The sequence below is a fragment of the Stenella coeruleoalba genome (assembly GCF_951394435.1).
Source record: "Stenella coeruleoalba genome assembly, chromosome: 9".
Taxonomy (NCBI): Eukaryota; Metazoa; Chordata; class Mammalia; order Artiodactyla; family Delphinidae; genus Stenella; species Stenella coeruleoalba.
In genome coordinates, this window is record NC_137155.1 from 70,715,243 (window position 1) to 70,735,749 (window position 20,507).

At 39.9% G+C, this 20,507-nt stretch overlaps 1 long non-coding RNA gene across 1 annotated transcript in view; it reads left to right on the forward strand.

The window, feature by feature from the left end:
- The first annotated feature begins 3,982 nt into the window (after window positions 1–3,982).
- LOC307192096 overlaps window positions 3,983–20,507 on the forward strand; it is a 54,074-nt gene continuing 37,549 nt past the window's right edge. Inside the window, exon 1 of the long non-coding RNA XR_013829964.1 lies at window positions 3,983–4,226. This is a non-coding gene — a long non-coding RNA (uncharacterized lncRNA). The remainder of the gene's footprint in view (window positions 4,227–20,507) is intronic.

Below are 20,507 nucleotides of genomic sequence, written 5' to 3' on the forward strand. Positions count from 1 at the left end.
CTATAAATATCAATTAAGTCCATCTTGTTTAATGGATCATTTAAAGCTCGTGTTTTCTTCTTTATTTTCATTTTGGATGATCTGTCCATTGGTGAAAGTGGGGTGTTAAAGTCCCCTACTATGAGTATGTTACTGTCGATTTCCCCTTTTCTGGCTGTTAGTATTTGCCTTATGTATTGAGGTGCTCCTATGTTGGGTGCATATTTACAATTGTTATATCTTCTTCTTGGATTGATCCCTTGATCATGATGTAGTGTCCTTCTTTCTCTCTTTTAATAGTCCTTATTTTAAAGTCTATTTTGTCTGATATGAGAATTGCTACTCCAGCTTTCTTCTTATTTCCATTTGCATGGAATATCTTTTTCCATCCCCTCACTGTAGTCTGTATGTGTCCCTAGATCTGAAGTGGGTTTCTTGTAGACAGCACATATATGGGTCTTGTATCCATTCAGCCAATCTGTGTCTTTTGGTGGGAGCGTTTAGTCCATTTACATTTAAGGTAATTATCGATATGTATGTTCCTATTCCCATTTTCTTAATTGTTTTGGGTTTGTTATTGTAGGTCTTTTCCTTCTCTTGTGTTTCTTGCCTAGAGAAGTTCCTTTAGCATTTGTAGTAAAGCTGGTTTGGTGGTGCTGAACTCTCTCAGCTTTTGCTTGTCTGTAAAGGTTTTAATTTCTCCATCAAATCTGAATGAGATCCTTGCTGAGTAGAGTAATCTTGGTTGTAGGTTTTTCTCCTTCACACTTTAAATATGTCCTGCCAGTCCCTTCTGGCTTGCAGAGTTTCTGCTGAAAGATCAGTTGTTAACCTTGTGGGGATTCCCTTGTGTGTTATTTGTTGTTTTTCCCTTGCAGCTTTTAATATGTTTTCTTTGTATTTAATTTTTGATAGTTTGATTAATATGTCTTGGCGTGTTTCTCCTTGGATTTATCATGTATGGGACTCTCTGTGCTTCCTGAACTTGATTAACTATTTCCTTTCCCATATTAGGGAAGTTTTCAACTATAATCTCTTCAAATATTTTCTCAGTCCCTTTCTTTTTCTCTTCTTCTTCTGGGATCCCTATAATTCGAATGTTGGTGCATTTAATGTCCCAGAGGTCTCTGAGACTGTCCTCAGTTCTTTTCATTCCTTTTCTTTCTTCTGCTCTGCAGTAGTTATTTCCACTATTTTATCTTCCAGGTCACTTATCTGTTCTTCTGCCTCAGTTATTCTGCTATTGATACCTTGTAGAGTATTTTTAATTTCATTTATTGTGTTGTTTATCATTGCTTCTTTCCTCTTTAGTTCTTCTAGGTCCTTGTTAAATGTTTCTTGCATTCTCTGTATTCAATTTCCAAGATTTTGGATCATCTTTACTATCATTATTCTGAATTCTTTTTCAGGTAGACTGCCTATTTCCTCTTCATTTGTTAGGTCTAGTGGGTTTTTACTTTGCTCCTTCATCTGCTGTGTGTTTTTCTGTCTTCTCATTTTTCTTATCTTACTGTGTTTCGGGTCTCCTTTTTGCAGGCTGCAGATTCATAGTTCCCGTTGTTTTTGGTGTCTGTCCCCAGTGGCTAAAGTTGGTTCAGTGGGTTGTGTAGGCTTCCTGGTGGAGGGGACTAGTGCCTGTGTTCTGGTGGATGAGGCTGGATCTTGTCTTTCTGGTGGGCAGGTCCACGTCTGGTGATGTGTTTGGGGGTGTCTGTGGACTTATTATGATTTTAGGCAGCCTCTCTGCTAATGGGTGGGGTTGTGTTCCTGTCTTGCTAGTTGTTTGGCATAGGATGTCCAGCACTGTAGCTTGCTGGTCGTTGAGTGAAGCTGGGTGTTGGTGTTGAGATGGAGATCTCTGGGAGATTTTCCCTGTTTGATAATACGTGGAGCTGGGAGGTCTCTTGTGGACCAGTGTCCTGAAGTTGGCTCTCCCACCTCAGAGGCACAGCACTGACTCCTGGCTGGAGCACCAAGAGCCTTTCATCCACACGGCTTGGAATAAAAGGGAGAAAAAGTAGAAAGAAAGAAACAAAGAAAGAAAGAAAGAAAGAGAATAAAATAAAGTAAGTTAAAAGAAAATAAAGTTATTGAAATAAAAAATGAAAATTAAGAAAAAAAATTTTTAAGTAAAAAAAACAAACAACAAAAACACGGCTGGACAGAACCCTTGGACAAATGGTGAAAGCAAAGCTATACAGACAAAATCTCACACAGAAGCATACACATACACACTCACAAAAAGAGGAAAAGGGGAAAAAATCATAAATCTTGCTCTCAAAGTCCACCTCCTCAATTTGGGATGATTCGTTATCATTTCAGGTATTCCACAGATGCAGGGTACATCAGGTTGATTGTGGAGATTTAATCCACTGCTCCTGAGGCTGCTGGGAGAGATTTCCCTTTCTCTTCTTTGTTCGCACAGCTCCTGGGGTTCAGCTTTTGATTTGGACCCACCTCTGCATGTAGGTCACCTGAGGGCATCTTTTCTTCGCTCAGACAGGATGGGGTTAAAGGAGCCACTGATTCGGAGGCTCTGGCTCACTCAGGCCGTGGGGAGGGAGCAGTATGGATGCGGGGCGAGCCTCCGGCGGCAGAGGCCGGTGTGACGTTGCACCAGCCTGAGGCGCACCCTGTGTTCTCCCGGGGAAGTTGTCCCTGGATCACGGGACCCTGGCAGTGGCGGGCTGCACAGGCTCCCAGGAGGGGAGGTGTGGATAGTGACCTGTGCTCGCACACAGGCTTCTTGGTGGCTGCAGCGGCAGCCTTAGTGTCTCATGCCTGCCTCTGGGGTCCGCGCTGGCAGCCGCGGCTCGCGCCCGTCTCTGGAGCTCCTTCAAGCAGCGCTCTTAATCCCCTCTTCTCGCGCACCAGGAAACAGAGGGAAGAAAAAGTCTTTTGCCTCTTAGGCAGGTCCAGACTTTTTCCCGGACTCCCTCCCGGCTAGCCGTGGTGCACTAACCCTTTCAGGCTGTGTTCACGCCGCCAACCCCAGTTCTCTCCCTGGGATCCGACCGAAGTCTGAGCCTCAGCTCCCAGCCCCCGTCCGCCACGGCGGGTGAGCAGACAAGCCTCTCGGACTGGTGAGTGCTGGTTGGCACCGATCCTCTGTGCGGGAATCTCTCCGCTTTACCCTCCGCACCCCTGTTCCTGCGCTCTTCTCGGTGGCCCCGAAGCTTCCCCCCTCCGCCCTTCGCAGTCTCTGTCCGCCAAGGGGCTTCCTAGTGTGTAGAAACCTTCCCTCCTTCACAGCTCCCTCCCACTGGTGCAGGGCCCATCCCTATCCTTTTGTCTCTGTTTATTCTTTTTTCTTTTGCCTTACCCAGGTACGTGGGGGGGTTTCTTACTTTTTGGGAGGTCTGAGGTCTTCTGCCAGCATTCAGTAGGTGTTCTGTAGGAGTTGTTCCATGTGTATATGTATTTCTGATGTATCTGTGGGGAGGAAGGTGATCTCCGCTTCTTACTCTTCCACCATCTTCCCTTTTCCTGGGGAGTGGTACATTCTTGCTATTAAGTCTATTGCTGGCCCTTTATGGGCTTGTGTAGGTTAATTAACTCTGGAAAGACTCAGTTACTGTTCTTGAGAAGTGTGATGAAAAACTGTCATTTGCCATTCAATTCAGCAGCAAGGTGTAAATGCTGATTCTAGCGGTGTGTAGTAGGTGTAGCAAGGCCCTAGCAGCCAGGGAGAGGTGCCAAGCTGGGGCGGGGGTAGGAGCACCAAAGTAGCCTGAAGAGAGGGGTGCTCCGGACACTGACACACCTACAGATTGGTTGGGAAGTGCAGCCAACCAGGTTGATTGTGCACAGTCATGGCCCCCCTCCTTCCTAAGAGGACTCTCGTTTGTTCAAGTATCCATACTCCTTGTGGCCACGCTTTTTAGGGGAGGTATGAAGGATCCCTAGCCCCTTGAGCCTGCCTTGTTCCTTTGGTTCACTGAGGCCTGGGAATACAAAACAACTTGGGTTGAAGAAGTACAAGTCCAAGTTGGCTTGAGGATGGAGTGGGATGGGGGTGGTTCTGGTGTTTTGGGGAAAGGATTTCCTCAAGAGAAAGTTCCTTTACTGCTTTTACTCCCTCTGGATATTGACCTCAGCATATGATCTCCGCTTCAGGCATCTTGCATCCAGGAGGCCAAGAAGTGAAAGATGGCAGAACAGAAATGTGACTTAACCTGGACCTAGGAGGAAGGATGGATTTGCACAAACAACAGAACAGTGAAGAAGCAAGAGCATTTCAAGACATGGTAAGAGCATAAATAAGAAAAAAAAAAGTGGACTGGAGCTGGCTTATTAATTGAGCAGTTTTGAAACCACTAAGTCTGGAACCATAGGAGGAAAAGTTTTGTTAAATGAGGAGAATTCACAGTTGCTCACCTGATCACCTCTCCCTGCAGGGCGGTGGTGCCATGTAGGATTCTTGGGCTTCCTACTTGCCCTGAGTCACCTGTGAATCTTCAGACTTCTTTCTTCAGACGAAGAGTAGGGAAAGCCAGGAGGCTTAAAGGAGTCTTGTGAGTCTACACCTATTGTAAAGTTAAGGGAGTTGTGCATGAGAATCACCGTGCTCAATTTTATCTTAACGTGGTCTTTTAAAAATGATTACTGTGAGCTTATGCATTTTCTCTTTTTTACTTCATGGTGGGAGAGGTATTGATCTGGTTGCCATGTAAAAGAGAGAAACTGACTTCCCATAGAAGTAAAAAGAATATGGTATTTGTAAAAGTTTTTGGAATCTCAAAGTTAAAAATGCACCTTATAGAAAAGCCAGATCACATAGAAAAATAGCATTATTTAAAGTCGAATACCACCAAGATGGAACGAAACTGCTTCAGAATTTTGTGACTGTTCATTCAACAGCAACTCTTTGACTCCAGTGATCCATGTGCCTGAAGACATATGAAGTAGACAGTGTTTTATGATAGGAGATAAACTCTTAAGTGCATGAGCTACTACTGAAAATATATGAAAGCTAAGTTATTATTAAACATACAAAGCATTACGAAGATCACTTTGTTGCTGTCATATACATCATATTTAATAAAATCTAAAAAGCCATTGACTGTTAAAGGCAGTATTCTTATTTTGGTTTACTCTTGTTTTTACTCGGTAAAAACATGTATGAAAAATTTTTATTTGATTTCAGAGTGGAGTCCTTGTGAAGCATTTCTGTAAAAAGTCCAGAAACCATCAAAGAAATGAATGGTAAACTTGACCACCAATTGATCTTTACATATTCCACAAGCAAAGTCAAATAACAAATGGGTGTGTGGGGAACATTTGTGCAAATTACATGTGTAATAAGAATATTGATGTCAGCATTACTTCATATAAAAACAGAGCATTACAAAAACATAGCCATTAAGAGGAACCAGGTAAATAAATTCTAGTTAGTACACCCCCAAGATGCATTGTTATCAGTTTGTGTTTTGGTTACTGATATATTTTTTTCTTTTAACATCTTTATTGGAGTATAATTGCTTTACAATGTTGTGTTAGTTTCTGCTGTATAACAAACTGAATCAGCTATAAATATACATGTATCCCCATATACCCTCCCTCTTGCCTCTCCATCCCACCCTCCCTATCCCACCCCTCTAGGTGGTCACAAAGCACCGAGTTGATCTCTCTTTGCTATGCGGCTGCTTCCCACTAGCTATCTATTTTACATTTGGTAGTGTATATATATCCATGCCACTCTCTCACTTTGTCCCAGCTTGCCCTTCCCCCCACCGTGTCCTCAAGTCCATTCTCTATATCTGTGTCTTTATTCCTGTCCTGCCCCTAGGTTCTTCAGAACCATTTTTTTTTTTTAATTTTTTCTTAGATTCCATATATATGTGTTAGCATCCGGTATTTGTTTTTCTCTTTCTGACTTACTTCACTCTGTATGACAGACTCTAGGTCCATCCACCTCGCTACAAATAACTCAATTTTGTTTCTTTTTGTGGCTGAATAATATTTCATTGAATATATGTGCCACATCTTCTTTATCCATTCATGTTGATGGACACTTAGGTTGCTTCCATGTCCTGGATATTGTAAATAGAGCTGCAGTGAACGTTTTGGTACATGACTGTTTTTGAATTATGGTTTTCTCAGGGTATATACCCAGTAGTGGGATTGCTGGGTCGTATGATAGTTCTATTTTTAGTTTTTTAAGGAACCTCCATACTGTTCTCCATAGTGGCTGTATCAATTTACATTCCCACCAACAGTGCAAGAGGGTTCCCTTTTTTCCACACCCTCTCCAGCATTTATTGTTTGTAGATTTTTTGATGATGGCCATTCTGACTGGTGTGAGGTGATACCTCATTGTAGTTTTGATTTGCATTTCTCTAATGATTAGTGACATTGAGCATCTTTTCATGTGTTTCTTGGCCACCTCTATGTCTTCTTTGGAGAAATGTCTATTTAGGTCTTCTGCCCATTGTTGGATTGGGTTGTTTTGTTTTTGATATTGAGCTGCATGAGCTGCTTGTATATTTTGGAGATTAATCCCTTGTGGGTTGCATGATTTGTTCACAATATTTTGTCCCATTCTGAGGGTTGTCTTTTCAGTTCATTTATGGTTTTCTTTGCTGTGCAAAAGCTTTGAAGTTTCATTAGGTCCCATTTGTTTATTTTTGTTTTTATCTTCATTACTCTAGGAGGTGGGTCAAAAAAGATCTTGCTGTGATTTTTGTCAGAGTGTTCTTCCTATGTTTTCCTCTAAGAGTTTTACAGTGTCCGGTCTTACATTTAGGTCTTTAATCCATTTTGAGTTTATTTTTGTGTATGGTGTTAGGGAGTGTTCTAATTTCATTCTTTTACATGTAGCTGTCCAGGTTTCCCAGCACCACTTACTGAAGAGACTGTCTTTTCTCCATTGTATATCCTTGCCTCCTTTGTCATAGATTAGGTGACCATATGTGTGTGGGTTTATCTCTGGGCCTTCTGTCCTGTTCCATTTGTTCTTTATACTTTCTTTCAAGTTTTGCCCAATGGCAGTGTCGTAGCCAGTGAGGTTTATCCGAGGCACAATTACTGCTATTTGAAAACTATATTGTCTTTCATTGAACATTGTTATCACATGTAACTTCTTTCACTTTATGGCTTGCATTTTTCTCCTTTCAATAACTAGAAAATGTGAATTTTAATATTGTCTAGCTTATCAGGTTTTTTGCTTTATAGTTAGTGATTTTTTTGTGTGCACTTTAAGAAATCTCTGCCTCTCCAAGTTCAGAAAGATAAACTCATATCGTCTTCGAGAAATTTCATTGTCTTACCTTTCACATTCAGAGCCTCAAAATGTGTAGTTTTGTGTGTAATTTATTCTTGACCATGATGCGAGCCAGGGAGGAATCCAGATTTGTTTCTTTTCCATATGGATATCCAGTGACCCAGTACCACTTATTTAAAAAGACCCTTCTTTCTCTCACTGCAGCATATGAATCAGTGACTAAATTTGGACAGATACACTGTTAGAGCCTGCATTCTGTTCCATGGTAAATTTGTCTAAGCTTCTGCCTTTTTCATACTGCTCCCCTATTGCAGCGACATAAGTCTTGATTTTTGGTATTACAAGGTCTCTAACTTTATTATTTTTTGTTCATAATTGTGTTGGTTGTCCTAGTCCCACTCATTCCCATATAAATGTAAAAATCACCTCATTGACACACACAAAATGTTGCTAGGACTTTTTCTATTAGGACTAAGTTGAATCTATATTTCAGCATGGGAGAAATTAAAATTTTTATAATAAGTCTTCTAACATGAAAATTCATACAATTCCATTAATTAGATCTCCTTTAATTTTATTCAGTAATGTTCTGTGGTTGTCTTTGTAGATGTTTTGATTTTTCTTAGATATATTCCTGGAAATTTGGTGGGGTTTTTTGTTACTATTTAAAATGGCATTATTTTACTTTTTACTTTTTTATTTTATATTGGAGTATAGTTGATTTACAATGTTGTGTTACTTTCAGGTGTACAGCACAGTGATTCAGTTATACACATACATGTATCCATTCTTTTTTCTGATTCTTTTTCCATATAGGTTATTATAGAATATTGAGTAGACTTCCCTGTGCTATACAGTAGGTCCTTATTGATTATCTATTTTATATATAGTAGTAAATATATGTTAATCCCAAACTCCTAATTTATCCCTCCCCCCAACATCTTTCCCCTTTGGTAACCATAAATTTGTTTTCAAAGTATGTGAGTCTGTTTCTGTTTTGTAAATAAGTTTATTTGTATCATTTTTTAAGATTCTACATATAAGTGATATCATATGATATTTGTCTTTCTCTGTCTGACTTACTTCACTTAGTATGTAATCTCTAGTTGGATCCATGTTGCTGCAAATGGCATTATTTCATTCTTTTTTATGGCTGAGTAACCTTCCATTGCATACATGTACCACATCTTCTTTATCGATTCCTCTGTTGGTGGACATATGCTTGCATGTCTTGGCTATTGTAAATATGCTCCTATGAACTTTGCGGTGCATGTATCTTTTCGAATTATGTTTTTCTCTGGATATATGCCCAGGAGTGGGATTGCTGGATGATATGAAAGTTTTATTTTTAGTTTTTTAGGGAACTTCCCTACCTTTCTCCATAATGGTTGTACAAATTTACATTCCCACCAGCAGTGTAGGAGGATTCCCTTTTCTCCACACCCTCTCAAGCATTTATTGTTTGTAGACTTTTTGATGATGGCCATTCTGAAAGGTGTGAGGTGATATCTCATTGTGGTTTTGATTTTCATTTCTCTAATAATTAGCGATGTTGAACATCTTTTCATGTGCTTTTTGGCCATATTTATATCTTCTTTGGAGAAGTCTGTTTAGATCTTATGCCCATTTTTTGATTGGGTTGGGGTTTTTTTTTGTAATATTGAGCTGCATGAGCTGTTTGTATATTTTGGAGATTAATCCAATGTAGGTCGCATCATTTATTCACAGTATTTTCTCCCATTCTGTGGACTTTTTAGTTTTGTTTATTGTTTCCTTTGCTGTGCAAAAGCTTTTGAGTTTAATTAGGTCCCATTTGTTTATTTTTGTTTTTATTTTCATTACTCTAGGTGGTGGATCCAAAAAGATACTGCTGTGATTTATGTCAAAAAGTGTTCTGCATATGTTTTCCTCTAAGAGTTTGATAGTGTCTGGCCTTATATTTAGGTCTTTAATCCATTTTGAGTTTTTTTTGTGTGTGTGTGTGTGTGTGGTGTTAGGCAGTGTTCTAATTTCATTCTTTTCCATGTACCGGTCCAATTTTCCTAGCACCATTATTGAGAGGCTGTCTTTTCTCCATTTTATATTCTTGCCTCCTTTATCAAAGCTAAGGTGACCATAGGTGTGTGGGTTTATCTCTGGGCTTTCTATCCTGTTCCATTGATCTATATTTCTGTTTTTGTGCCAGTAACATACTGTCTTGATTACTGTAGCATTGTAGTATAGTCTGAAGTCCAGGAGCCTGATTCCTCCAGCTCCATTTTTCTTTCTCAAGTTTGCTTTGGTTATTCGGGGTCTTTTGTGTTTCCATACAAATTGTGAAATTTTTTGTTCTAGTTCTGTGAAAAATGCCAATGGTAGTTTGATAGGGATTGCATTGAATCTGTAGATTCCTTTGGGTAGTATAGTCATTTTCACAATGTTGATTCTTCCAATCCAAGAACATGGTATATCTCTCCATCTGCTTGTATACCTTTAATTTCTTTCATCAGTGTCTTATAGTTTTCTGCATACAGGTCTTCTGTCTCCTTAGGTAGGTTTATTCCTAGGTATTTTATTCTTTTTGTTGCAGTGGTAAATGGGAGTGTTTCCTTAATTTTTCTTTCAGATTTTTCATCATTAGTGTATAGGAATGCAAGAGATATCTGTGCATTAATTTTGTATCCTGCTACTTTACCAAATTCACTGATTAGCTCTAGTAGTTTTCTGATAGCATCTTTGGGATTCTCTATGTATAGTATCATGTTATCTGCAAACAGTGACCGCTTTACTTCTTCTTTTCTGATCTGGATTCCTTTTATTTCTTTTTCTTCTCTGATTGCTATGGCTAAATCTTCCAAAACTATGTTGAACAATAGTGGTAAGAGTGGGCAACCTTGTCTTGTTCCTGATCTTAGTGGAAATGGTTTCAGTTTTTCACCATTTAGAGTGGTATTGCCTGTGGGTTTGTCATATTTGGCCTTTATTATTTTGAGGTAAGTTCTCTCTATGCCTACTTTCTGGAGGCTTTTTACCATAAATGGGTGTTGAATTTTGTCAACAACCTTTTCTGCATCTATTGACTTGATCATATGGTTTTTCTCCTTCAGTTTGTTAATATAGTGTATCACATTGATTCATTTGCATATGTTGAGGAATCCTTGCATTCCTTGGATAAACCCCACTTGGTCATGGTATATTACCCTTTAAATGTGCTGTTGGATTCTGTTTGCTAGTATTTTGTTGAGGATTTTCGCATCTATGTTCATCAGTGATATTGGTTTGTAGTTTTCTTTTTTTGTGACATCTTTGTCGGGTTTTGGTATCAGGGTGATGATGGCCTCATAGAATGAGTTTGGGAGCATTCCACCCTCTGCTATATTTTGTAAGAGTTCGAGAAGGATAGGTGTTAGCTCTTCTCTAAATGTTTGATAGAATTCACCTGTGAAGCCATCCAGTCCTGGGCTTTTGTTTGTTGGAAGATTTTAAATCACAGTTTCAATTTCAGTGCTTGTGATTGGTCTGTTTATATTTGCTATTTCTTCTGGTTCAGTCTTGGAAGGTTGTGCTTTTCTAAGAATTTGTCCATTTCTCCCAGGTTGTCCATTTTATTGGTATATAGTTGCTTGTAGTAATTTCTTGCAATCCTTTGTATTTCTGCAGTGTCAGTTGTTACTTCTCCTTTTTTATTTCTAATTCTATTGATTTGAGTCTTCTCCCTTTTTTTCTTGAGTCTGACTAGTGGTTTATTAATTTCTTTTATCTTCTCAAAGAACCAGCTTTTAGTTTTAGATCTTTGCTATCATTTCCTTCATTTGTTTTTCATTTATTTCTGATCTGATCTTTATGATTTCTTTCCTTCTGCTAACTTTGGGCATTTTTGTTCTTCTTTTTCTAATTGCTTTAGGTGTAAGGTTAGGTTAGTTATTTGAGATGTTTCTTGTTTCTTGAGGTAGGATTGTATTGCTATAAACTTCCCTCTTAGAACTGCTTTTGCTGCATCCCATAGGTTTGGGGTCATCGTTTTGTTTTGTTTTTTTTTCCATACACGGACCTGTCACTGTTGTGGTGTCTCCCGTTGCGGAGCACAGGCGTCGGACGTACAGGCTCAGCAGCCATGCCTCATGGGCCTAGCCACTCCACGACATGTGGGATCTTCCCAGACCGGGGCACGAACCCATGTCCCCTGCATTGGCAGGTGTACTCTCAACCACTGTGCCACCAGGGAAGCCCAGGTCGTCTTTTTTTCATTGTCATTTGTTTCTAGGTATTTTTTGATTTCCTCTTTGATTTCTTCAGTGATCTCTTAGTTATTTAGTAGTGTATTGTTTAGCCTCCATGTGTATGTACTTCTTACAGATTTTTTCCTGTAATTGATATCTAGTCTCATGGTGTTGTGGTCAGAGAAGATACTTGATATGATTTCAGTTTTCTTAAGCTTACCAAAGCTTGATTTGTGACCCAGGATATGATCTATCCTGGGGAATGTTCCATGAGCACTTGAGAAGTACATTCTGTTGTTTTTGGATGGAATGACCTATAAGTATCAGTTAAGTCCATCTCATTTAATGTATCATTTAAAGCTTGTGTTTGCTTATTTATTTTCATTTTAGATGATCTGTCCATTGGTGAACGTGGGGTGTTAAAGTCCCCTACTATGATTGTGTTACTGTCAATTTTCCCTTTTCTGGCTGTTAGCATTTGCCTTATGTATTGAGGTGTTGCTATGTTGGGTGCATAAATATTTAAAATTGTTATATATTCTTGGATTGATCCCTTCATCACTATGTAGTGTCCTTCTTTGTCTCTTGTAATAGTCTTCATTTTAAAGTCTATTTTATCTGCTATGAGAATTGCTACTCCAGTTTTCTTTTGATTTCCATTTGCATGGAATATCTTTTTCCATTCCCTCCCTTTCAGTCTGTATGTGTCCCTAGGTCTGAAGTGGGTCTCTTGTAGACAGCATATATATGGGTCTTGTTTTTGTATCCATTTAGCAAATCTGTGTCTTTTGGTTGGAGCATTTAAACATTTACATTTTAAGGTAGTTATCGATATGTGTGTTCCTATTACCCTTTTCTTAATTGTTTTGGATTTGTTATTGTAGGTCTTTTCCTTCTTTTGTGTTTCCTGCCTAGAGAAGTTCCTTTAGCATTTGTTGTAGAGCTGGTTTGGTGGTGCTGAATTGTCTTAGCTTTTGCTTGTCTGTAAAGGTTTTAAATTCTCTGTCAAATCTGAATGAGATCCTTGCTGGGTAGAGTAATCTTGGCTGTAGGTTTTCCTCTTTCATCACTTTAAATATGTCCTGCCACTCCCTTCTGACTTGCAGAGTTTCTGCTGAAAGATCAGCTGTTAACCTTATGAGCATTCCCTTGTATGTTATTTGTTGCTTTTCCCTTCCTGCTTTTAATATTTTTTCTTTGTATTTAATTTTTTTTTTTTTTTTTTGCGGTATGCAGGCCTCTCACTGTTGTGGCCTCTCCTGTTGCGGAGCACAGGCTCCGGACGCGCAGGCTCAGCGGCCATGGCTCACGGGCCCAGCCGCTCCGCGGCATGTGGGATCCTCCCGGACCGGGGCACGAACCCACGTCCCCTGCATCAGCAGGCAGACTCTCAACCACTGCACCATCAGGGAAGCCCTGTATTTAATTTTTGATAATTTGCTTAATATGTATCTTGGTGTGTTCCTTGGATTTATCCTGAATGGGACTCTCTGTGCTTCATGGACTTGATTGACTATTTCCTTTCCCATATTAAGGAAATTTTCAACTATAATGTCTTCAAATATTTTCTTAAGTCCCTTGTTTTTTTCTCCTCTTCTTCGGACCCCTATAATTTGAATGTTGGTGCGTTTAATGTTGTCCCAGACATCTCTGAGGCTGTCCTCAATTCCTTTCATTGTTTTTTCTTTTTTCTGCTCTGCAGTAGTTAATTCCACCATTTTATCTTCCAGGTCACTTATCCATTCTTCTGCCTCAGTTATTCTGCTATTGATTCCTTCTCAAGAATTTTTCATTTCATTTACTGTGTTGTTCATCATTGTTTGCTCTTTAGTTCTTGTAGGTCCTTGCTAAACGTTTCTTTTTTTCTCCATGTGTTTCCAAGGTTTTGGATCATCTTTACTATCATTATTCTGAATTCTGTATCAAGTAGACTGCCTATTTCCTTCTCATTTGTTTGGTCTGGTGGGTTTTTACCTTGCTCCTTCATCTGCTGTGTGTTTCTCTGTCTTATTTTGCTTAACTTACTGTGTTTGGGGGTCTCCTTTTCTCAGACTGCCTGTTTGTAGTTCCTGTTGTTTTTGGTGTCTTCCCCCAGTGGGTAAGGTTGGTTCAGTGGGTTGTGTAGGCTTTGTGGTGGAGTGGACTGGTGCCTGTGTTCTGGTGGATGAGGCTGGATCTTGTTTTTCTGGTGGGCAGGACCTCGTTCGGTGGTGTGTTTGGGGATGTCTGTTAACTTATTATAGTTTTCGACAGCCTCTGTGCTAATGGGTGGGTTTGTGTTTCTGTCTTGCTAGTTGTTTACCATAGGGTGTCCAGCACTGTAGCTTGCTGGTCATTGAGTGGAGCTGGGTCTTAGTGTTGAAATGGAGATCTCTGAGAGAGCTTTTGCTGTTTGATGTTACGTGGGGCCAGGAGATCTCTGGTGTAGCAGTGTCCTGAACTTAACTCTCCCACCTCAGAGGCTCAGGCCTGACACCCGGCTGGAGCACCAAAACCCTGTCAGCCACATGGCTCCAAACTGCGGAACTCCACACTCCAGAGGCCCTCCTTTCAACATGATGCCTCTCCCCTTCTGCCCCTCTAAGAGTTTTACAGTATCTGATCTTACATTTAGGTCTTCTTTTTTTTCTGGTACGTGGGCCTGTCACTGTTGTGTCCTGTCCCGTTTCAGAGCACAGGCCTCGGACGTGCAGGCTCAGCGGCCATGGCTCATGGGCCTAGCCGTTCCGTGGCATGTGGGATCTTCGCGGACCGGGGCACGAACCCGTGTCCCCTGCATTGGCAGGCGGACTCTCAACCACTGCACCACCAGGGAAGCCCGGGTCATCATATTTTCATTTTCATTTGTTTCTAGGTATTTTTTGATTTCCTCTTTGATTTCTTCAGTGATCTCTTAGTTATTTAGTAGTGTATTGTTTAGCCTCCATGTGTATGTACTTCTTACAGATTTTTTCCTGTAATTGATATCTAGTCTCATAGCGTTGTGGTCAGAGAAGATACTTGATATGATTTCAGTTTTCTTAAGTTTACCAAGGCTTGCTTTGTGACCCAGGATATGATCTGTCCTGGAAAATGTTCCATGAGCACTTGAGAAGTGCATTCTGTTGTTTTTGGATGGAATGTCCTTCCATCCAAAATCTTCCTGGACCGGGGCATGAACCCGTGTCCCCTGCATCGGCAGGCGGACTCTCAACCACTGCACCACCAGGGAAGCCCACATTTAGGTCTTTAATCCATTTTACATTTATTTTTGTGTATGGTGTTAGAGAATGTTCTAGTGTCATTCTTAAGCAAACTTGCAAAATTAAAATCGAGCTGGAGGAATCAGGCTCCCAGGCTTCAGACTATACTACAAAGCTACAGTAATCAAAACAGTATGGTACTGGCACAAAAATAGAAATACAGATCAGTGGAACAGGATAGAAAGCCCAGAAATAAATGGTATTGTTTTAAAATTATAATGTGTCTGTTATCCTGGCATATAGAAATAGAATTTGTTTTTGTATATTAATGGTTTCAGTTCTTGGGAAAAGGTTTTTTATTTATGAATTGACTAAGAATGCTGGGACAGTATTGACAATAGATTTTCTTATCTCATTCCCAACCTCAGAAGGAAAGCTTTAAATAATAACTTAGGATGCTTGCAATAGGTGTTTTTAAACATACTGTTTAATCAGTTGAAGAAAATTTCTTCCTATTTCCAGGTTTTAAAGTTTTTAAAGTTTAGTTTTGTTTTTAATCATGAATGGATATTCAGTTTTGTGAAAAGCTTAATTTTCTATAATTGGAGATTTTTCTAGGTATATTTCTGTTGTAAGTTTCGGGTGTAAGTCCACTGTGTTCAGAGAAGATACTCTTGAGTGTTTTAAATCAATCTGAAAAATTTTGAAAAGTTTTAATTATAAAGTATATTGTAAATTTTGTCACATGCTGTATTTACACTTGAAAAGTTTGTTCTGTCATTGTTGAATGTAGCATCCTATATACACCCATTATATCAGTGTACTGCTTAGTTTGTTAATTGTGTTATTCAAAGTTTGTATACACTTAACACTTAATTTTTTACTGCCTACCCGTTCTGTCTCGTGGTAAGTGGACTCACAATCTGCTGAAAGTTTTCTGGCAAATGTAGCTTAGGAATAGAAAAACAAACTAGGAAGCTTCAATGAGGTCTCCTAATTGAATCTTAGGATAAATTTTCAGAGCCTTGCATTCTGTCCTTATTTATTAAAGTGGTAATTTGTTTCCCATTTGACAAATGTTTCCTGTGTCTGAGCTCCCTTGGTATAAAGCCCTGAAAGGCAAAAAGGATAGTGAAACACTTTAGGGTTTTAAACCCCCCTGAGCCACTCACATTGTATTTCTCAGTTTTTCAAAATATGTTATTCTTGGTCGTACATTAGTGTTCTCATTAAAAGAAACTTTAAAAAAAGACAAACACTTCTGCAAAATATTCATTGTTGTTTTCGAAAGTGTAGATTATCAGTATCTTATAATATTAAAGTTCTTATTAAAATATTAGCTACACTCTAGCTATATACATCTTCCATATTTTCAACATGGATAATGAAATGAGCCTTTGAAAATCATGTGTACAAGGTTAATGTAAAGATCAACAGGTTAATAGGATGTCAGTCCAAGCTTATACCTTCATCAGAATATTTGTGTTGTTCTCAGAGGTTTGATGGAGATCAAGATGTTCTCTTAACATCAAGTGGTATCACTTTAAAGGAATGGCCTTTCTGGTTATTTCAGTTTGCATACCTCTTCTCTCTCAAAGAGTTAAAAGAACTCCCTGGGCTGGCTCTCAGTGGGATCTGTTTGGTGCCAGTGATGGAACTTGCAGATAAATCAGTATAAAGCGGCGTGCTGACAACATTCAACATTCCACATGGCAGTTTCTCAGAATGTCTTTGGGGATTTTATCCACACAAGGAGTTTCCAGAAGAAAGCACACCAAGTCTGGAGGTGGAGCAGACTGGGATAGGTGTCACAACTGATGATCTATGGTGCATGGGGCGGTGAGTGAGCATCACAGCCCACACCTGCCAGCATTTCTCAAAAGATGCTGTCAGCATAATAAGATGCTAGATGCTGAATATCAGAAAAACACAATGGGAAGATTCAAGTTCAACAAATGTAGACATGTGGACTAAACAAAACAAAAGTGGCTAAAAATCTAAAGAAAGGAGAGCTACAGTGTCTGTTACTGAGAGAACACAGAAACGGAACTTGGTACACGGAACTCAGAAGTTCACACTATGGTTAAATACCTCAGTTATACCAGTATTATTAGACGGCAAAAGAAGCTGGCTTTATTTTTGTTCCTTTTTTTCATAAACAATGTTTTTGAGGGCTTTTTTTACCTCTCCTGATTAAAGTAGGCTGTGCTGATTGTAGAAAATCAGGAAAATGGGGAAAAGTACAATGAAAATAAGTTCACCATAATCCCCAAAGAGAAGCACAGTTAATAGTTTGTAATATATGCTATCAGTCTTTTCCACATAAATACATATGAATTTAAGAAGCCAATTTAATCACACTGTATACAGATATACCAAATATTAGGCAATTTATTTCTCCTAACTGTTCTGATCCCTGTTTTGAGACCTCAGCTCTCTACCTCGCCTCCACCATGGGTGGCAAGAAAAGAAAAAAAAAAAATAAGAAAAACGTTCAGTCTCTAAGGTTTCTCATTCTCTTGTCCAGCTACTTCCTGACATCTTAATTTAAAACTACGTATTTATTTCCCCACTCCCCTTTCCCCATCCTGCTTTATTTTTTATCTTTTCCCATAGTCCTCATCATTATCTAACACGCTATATATTTTGCTTATTTTTTCTTTTCAGTTTTTTCTTCCCCAACTAGAATGTAATTTCCATAAGGGAACAGATTTTTAGATTATTTTTTTCAACTGTCTGCCCAATACCAGGATCAGTGGCTTTTACAGAGCAGACCCTGAATCCATATTTGCTGAATAAATGAATGAATGCAGAGCCATGGTGGGGCTTAGCTTCTGGATCCTCTGTGGTCTTTCTTGCTGAAGTGGGACTGCTCTTGTCTGCCTGTGACCTTAAACATTTGTCCTGATCTTGGAACCACAACCCTTAATACCCTCTTGTTCCAGGCCCAAACTCTTTGAGTCTACTTCTAACACCAGTAAGTCTATATCTGGTCCCGGGCAGGGCAACTTCAGGATCCTCTAGAAGCTACTGGCAAGCCTTGGTGGAGATGACAGGAGAGGCTGTAGCATTGCCTAGGACTCGTTTTCTTCTCCTCCCTTGGCCAGCTTCCCACTCCCAATGCTGTGTCATTTAGGTCATGGAAACAAACTGAGGATTGGTACTTTGCATGTGTATCTTACGATCTTCTAAGCTGTGCTATCCAACATGACAGTCACGGGCCACCTGCACCCATTGAATAGTTGAAACACAGCCGGTATGAATTGAGATGTCCTGCATATGAAGGATACACATCAGATTTCAATGACAATATTAAAAAAATGGCAACTATCTTGTTAGTAATTTTATGTTGATTATATGTTGAAGTAATAATATTTTGGCTAGGTTGGGTTAAATGAAATGTATTATTTACATTAATTTCACTTGTTTCTTTTTGCTTTCTCGTGTGGCAACTAGAAAGTTTGAAAGCACAGAGGTAGCTGGCATTTGTGACTCACATGATGTTTCTCTTGCTGACACTGTTCTAAAGCTCCCTCCACCCGCTCCTGGGTGGGGGTCGGGGGGGAAGCAGCACCTTGGCCCTGACCTCTGTGCGTTCTCCCTCTCTCCCCTTTCTCAGGGGACAGTTCAACTCAGGACAGGCTAGGGCCAGCTTTGGGCTCTCCTTCCTTCTTCCTCCCCTTAGGGTAGCATGGCCAGAGGCCTTTCTGGGCAAAAGAATTATCTTCCCTAAATTTATGGAAAATACTGTGATTTAATTTTTTGGCCTGGTCTTTATTATGCCAAAAGAATGCAGAAAATTCTCTTTCCCTTTCCTTCCCATGAAGCCTGGCTTTAAAGGTTTATTGTCTTTGACAGTCAAAGCTTTGCAGTAGCTCAGGTCTTCTAGCTGGTGTTTGCCGTACCTCTGAAGCACCCAAATCCTGTCCTTTGCTTTTCTTTATGGGAAACCATCTACTATACATATAAAATACATGTATGTGATATCCTACAGTATTTCAGGAAAAATACTGTCATTACATAGGTATTATTCTACATTTTACCTAAGGAGATTTTTGAAATCTGCATTTTTCTCTTTAGGATGTAGTGTGACTGGAGGAGGGAAGCGGGACTGCTTGGCAGGAAGGAGATGTAAGTGACTATCACGGCTGTCAACACAAAAAAGTTTCCGTTTACACCTGTGATCCCCTCCCTCACCCCACCCATGACAGGAATTCTGATTTTTCACTCCGCGTACCCCTCAACCTCCCCCATCTATAGTATTGCTCGTGGAAATAGCACTCCAAAGCTATCGACACGGAAGTGATTTGTTTTTGCGTGATTTGGACAGCTCCAAACACTTTCTCAGGCCCTAGTGTGTGTCCTGAGGGTGCAGCACTTTGCTTTGTGCTCATACATGTTCTCCTCAAAACGCAAACACCCTGGATGGTTCATGTGCTTCGCTCAGTAAGCTCTCCACGCTGTGGAATGGGTTATTTCATCCTTATCTTCTGTCGATGGAAATGGGAATTTGAGTGGCCTTGGAGAGTGGCCCAGGGGAGAGGGAATGTGGGTTTGAGTAGAATATTCTAGTCCTGGTCCAGGGCAGTACCAGGGTCCCAGCTTTCTGAGCAGAGGGGCTGGAAAGAGGAACACGAGGAGGAAGACAGGGTCTGGGTCAAGTAACCCTGTGTCATGTGTTCTTTCCCAGGCCGGTGTCTGGCCCTCGCTGCCAATCCACCTGTGAGTGAGGGGCAGATCCCCTTTCTTTCTATCGAGTAAATACATAAAATATGGTTTGAACAGAAAGTAGAGTACTTCCAGGGGCTGCAGGGAGGGACGTGGGGAAGAGGAGTTACTGGTTAATGGGTATGGAGTTTCTGTCTGGGAGGATGAAAAAGTTCTGGAAATGGAAAATGGGAAGAGTGGTGGTAGTCACACAACACTAAATGTACTTAATGCCACTGGACTGTACACTTAAAAATTGGTAAGATGGTAAACTTTATGTTATGTATATTTTACCACAATAAAAATTATATATATATACATATATTTCATATATGTGTGTGTGTATGTATATATATACACACACATATGAAACTCTATGAAAATAAAAGTTTAAAAATAGCAGTTGAGATTCATGGATCGCAGGTGCTAAGTGGGCAAAAGCTTGACAGCTGCTCATGTGAAAGGAATGGAAATTGCAAAGAGGAAATGTCACTGGAGGAAATGATGCAGCAGACGCTCACAACAAGTGATAGAGAGGAGCTACCAGAGAACAAGTGACCCCTGGGCCAGTCCAAGGTAAAATGACTAGAGGAACGCCCCTCCCATCAGAAATATTTACAGCAGTAATTTGCAATTGATTGAATGAATAAAGCCTGAGAAAAATGCATGTACTTGGCAATAGGTGGTACCTGTAACACCTCAGTGTACAAACCTTATTTTAAAATGAGCACATTGAAACTGTCCGTAACATCAATACCAGCTGTCTCTACACCAAGAGTACTTTTGTAACACAACTTGGTAGGTTTCAGGACTAGGAGGCAGGAACCCTTGAGTTCCTTTGGTGTTTGGCCCAGATCTCACACACTATGCATTGTCAGCACTTAGAGCTCCTGTCCCAGGTTGGAGCATGAATAAATTCAGCTTCGTTTGACAATAATTCGGAAGGTGGTGCTTCTATACAACTGTCCAATCATTAGATTTCTATCCCCAAAGTATAATTGGCAATGCATATATCCAACATGGCTCCATTGGTAAAAAACAAAAACAAACAAACAAACAAAAAACGATAATGTGATGTGAACACACAAAAGAAGGAGAAATCACTAGATTACCTGGCAAAAAAATATCCACTGAGATGATTAAAATATATGGCAAAGAAATTGTACCCTTTTCCTCAAATAGGGTGTTTACTATTAACAACCCTCACACCAGCCAATA